The following is a 4715-nucleotide window of genomic DNA, read 5'->3' on the forward strand; positions in this document are numbered from 1 at the left end:
ATATTCTATTCCACCCATAGTGCTATGTCCATGGCTCGCGCTCATATATTGCGTGAAAGTTTATAGGTTTGAGATTACTAAAGTATGAAACAATTGCTTGGCTTGTCATCGGGGTTGTTCATGATGAGAGCATTCTTGTGTGTCGAAAATGGAGCATGACTAAACTATATGATTTTGTAGGGATGAACTTTCTTTGGCCATGTTATTTTGAGAGGACATAATTGCTTAGTTAGTATGCTTGAAGTATTATCATTTTTATGTCAATATAAACTTTTGTCTTGAATCTTTCGGATCTGAATATTCATGCCACAATTAAGAAGAATTACATTCAAATTATGCCAAGTAGCACCCCGCATCAAAAATTCTATTTTTATCATTTACCTACTCGAGGACGCGCAGGAATTAAGCTTGGGGATGCTGATACGTCTCCAACGTATCTATAATTTTTTATTGCTCAATGCTATATTATCTACTATTTTGTATGTTTATGGGCTTTATTATACACTTTTATATTATTTTTGGGACTAACCTATTAACCCAGAGCCCAGTGCCAGTTTCTGTTTTTACCTTGTTTTAGGGTTTCGAAGAAAAGGAAAATCAAACGGAGTCCAATTGACCTGAAACTTTACGGAACTCATTTTTGGAAGGAAAGAAGCCCAGAAGACTTGAAGTGCACGTAAGGGAAGCTTCAAGGAGGTCACGAGGTAGGGGGCGCACCCACCCCCCTAGGGCGCGCCCTCCACCCTCGTGGGCCCCTCGTGGCCCCCCTGACGTACTTCTTCCGCCTATATATCTCCATATACCCTAAAAACATCGGGGAGCGCAATAGATCGGGAGTTCCGCCGCCAGAAGCCTACATAGCCACCGAAAGCCAATCTAGACCCGTTCCGGCACCCTGCCGGAGGGGGCAATCCCTCTCCGGTGGCCATCTTCATCATCCCGATGCTCTCCATGACGAGGAGGGAGTAGTTCTCCCTCGGGACTGAGGGTATGTACTAGTAGCTATGTGTTTGATCTCTCTCTCTCTCTCTATCTCTCTCTCTCTCTCTCTTGTGCTTGAGGTGATACGATCTTGATGTATCGCAAGCTTTTCTATTATAGTTGGATCCTATGATGTTTCTTCTCCCCTCTACTCTCTTGTAATGGATTGAGTTTTCCCTTTGGAGTTATCTTATCGGATTGAGTCTTTAAAGATTTGAGAACACTTGATGTATGTCTTACCGTGTGTATCTGTGGTGACAATGGGATACCACGTGATTCACTTGATGTATGTTTTGGTGATCAACTTGCGGGTTACGCCCATGAACCTATGCATAGGGGTTGGCACACGTTTTCATCGTGATTCTCCGGTAGGAACTTTGGGGCACTCTTTGAGGTTCTATGTGTTGGTTGAATAGATGAATCTGAGATTGTGTGCTGCATATCGTATAATCATACCCACGGATACTTGAGGTGACATTGGAGTATCTAGGTGACATTAGGGTTTTGGTTGATTTGTGTCTTAAGGTGTTATTCTAGTACGAACTCTAGGGCTGTTTGTGACACTTATAGGAATAGCCCAACGGATTGATTGGAAAGAATAACTTTGAGGTGGTTTCATACCCTACCATAATCTCTTCATTTGTGCTCCACTATTAGTGACTTTGGAGTGACTCTTTGTTGCATGTTGAGGGATAGTTATGTGATCCAATTATGTTATTATTGTTGAGAGGACTTGCACTAGTGAAAGTATGAACCCTAGGTCTTGTTTCCTAGCATTGCAATACCGTTTATGCTCACTTTTATCATTAGTTACTTTGTTGTTTTTATAATTTTAGATTACAAAAACCTTTATCTACTATCCATATTGCACTTGTATCAGCATCTCTTCGCCGAACTAGTGCACCTATACAATTTACCATTGTATTGGGTGTGTTGGGGACACAAGAGACTCTTTGTTATTTGGTTGTAGGGTTGCTTGAGAGAGACCATCTTCATCCTACGCCTCCCATGGATTGATAAACCTTAGGCCATCCACTAGAGGGAAACTTGCTACTGTCCTACAAACCTCTGCACTTGGAGGCCCAACAACGTCTACAAGAAGAAGGTTGTGTAGTAGACATCAGTATCCCATTCCATGCCTAGATGATATGCTTGATGAACTTAGTGGTGCCACTATCTTTTCGATAATTGATCTCAAGAGTGGTTACTATCAAATCCGCATACAAGAGGGTGATGAATGGAAAACCGCTTTCAAAACCAAGTTTGGTTTGTACGAGTGGTTAGTCATGCCTATGGGTCTTTCGGAAGCATCGGGTACCTTTATGCCTCTTATGAATCATGTCTTTCGCCCTTACATTGGTATATTTGTTGTGGTCTACTTTGATGATATCCTTGTTTATAGCAAATCTCTTAGAGATCATGTCACCCATGTTCAAACCGTTTTGCAAAATCTTCGAAAAGAGCAACTCTATGCTAATATGGAGAAATGCCTTTTTGGCGTTGACAAGCTCGTTTTCTTGGGTTTTGTTGTTTCTTCTAAGGGTGTTCATGTTGATGAGTCCAAGATCAATGCTATCAAGACTTGGCCACAACCAACCAATTTGCATCAAGTGCGTAGTTTTCTTGGCCTTGCGGGTTTCTATCGTCGCTTTGTGAAGGATTTTAGCACCATTTCTTCACCTTTGCATGCTTTGAGCAAGAAAAATGCGCCTTTTGTTTGGGTACCATCCCAAGATACCGCATTCAATGAGCTTAAGAATTTGCTTACTCATGCTCCTGTTCTTGCTTTACCCAACTTTGACAAGCCTTTCGAGATTCATTGCGATGCTAGTGGTAATGGCATAGGAGGTGTGTTAAAGCACCCCATAGCTTACTTTAGTGAGAAACTTTCCAGAGCGCAACTCAATTACCCCATCTATGACAAAGAGCTATATGCTTTAGTGTGCGTTTTGCATGAATGGGAACATTACCTTCGTCCACATGAGTTTATCATTCATACCGATCATGAGACTCTCAAGTATCTTAAGGGACAAACCAAGTTGAACAAGCGTCATGCTAAATGGAGTGAATTTATTGAGTCTTTTCCTTATGTCATCAAGTACATCAAAGGTAAGGAAAACATTGTAGCGGATGCTCTTTCCCGCATATGCATGCTTGTTACACAACTTGAGTTAGATGTCACTGGCTTCGAGCATATCAAAGAATTGTATGAGCATGACCCTACTTTTGCTACTCCTTATACCAAGTGTTTGATGCACACTTCTTGGGAACACAATTACATCAAAGATGGATATCTTATGAGAGCTAACAAACTTTGCATCCCCGAGTCTTCTCTTCGTTTGTTGCTTTTGCAGGAATCTCATGGAGGAGGCTTAATGGGACATTTCGGACGCGACAAGATGTTCTCTACGCTCTCGAAGAACTAATTTTGGCCCAATATGTTTCGGGACATCAATCGCTTCACCAATCGATGCTCTACATGTCGCAAAGCTAAGTCCAAAGCTCAATCTCATGGCCTTTATATGCATCTACCAATTCCATACCAACCATGGGAAGACATTAGCATGGACTTTGTACTTGGGTTGCCTAGGACTCGAAATGGGAAAGATTCAATATTTGTCATTGTGGACCGTTTCTCAAAAATGGCACATTTTATTCCTTGCAACAAGCTAGACGATGCTTCACATGTAGCTAATCTCTTTTGTAGGGAAATATTGCGTCTACATGGAGTGCCAAAGACTATCGTCTCGGACCGCGACCTCAAGTACCTTAGCTACTGTTGGAAGACCCTATGCGCCAAGCTAGGAATCAAGATACTCTTCTCTACGGTATATCATCCACAAATCGACGGCCAAACGGAAGTTACGAACTGCACACTCTCCGCTCTACTTCGGGTACTCATCAAGAAGAACATCAAGGAGTGGGAGGAGTGCCTACCTATCGCCGAGTTCGCCTACAACCGAGCAAGACACTCAACAACCGGCAAGTCCCCCTTCGAGGTCGTCTACGGATTCAACCCATTGTCACCATTGGACATTATTCCTCTACACTCCAAGAACGCATCAATTTGGATGCAAGTGCACGAGCGATGCATCTCAAGAAGGTGCATGAAGATACAAGAAACACCATCGAGCGCCAAGTTCAACGCCTTGCGACCAAGCTCAACTTCAACAAGCACCCTATTGTCTTCAACATTGGTGATCTCGTGTGGCTACACCTTCGCAAGGATTCCTTTCCACAAGAATGCAAGTCCAAGCTTCGACCATGAGCGGATGAACCTTTCAAGGTGCTTGCACGCTACAACAACAACGCATACAAGATCGACATTCCACGTGACAAGTACAACATGAGCGACATCTTCAACATCAAAGATCTCTCTCCGTTCCATGGTGATGAAGAATTTGATTCGAGGACGGATCTTCCCCAAGGTAGGGGAGATGATGCGGAGCATCCCACGGCCATCCCCATGGACCCAACTACATCTCCTTCGACACCTCTTGGACCCATGACACGAGCATGTGCAAGAGCTCTTGAAACCGAGGTGACATCTCTCCTCTCACATTTCCACTTTGATACACGTGAGACATGGCTACTACCTCATACTGATACTTTGTGCATGCTCAGGTACCATGGATAAGCTAAGGAGTAAGGAGAATAAGAAGAGGAAGATGGACGTGAAGACGGAGAGGAAGAAGTGATGAAGAGGAGGCTACAGGCTCCGGACGACCGGCCTG

This window comes from Triticum aestivum, chromosome 2A, assembly GCF_018294505.1.
Source record: "Triticum aestivum cultivar Chinese Spring chromosome 2A, IWGSC CS RefSeq v2.1, whole genome shotgun sequence".
Classification (NCBI taxonomy): Eukaryota; Viridiplantae; Streptophyta; class Magnoliopsida; order Poales; family Poaceae; genus Triticum; species Triticum aestivum.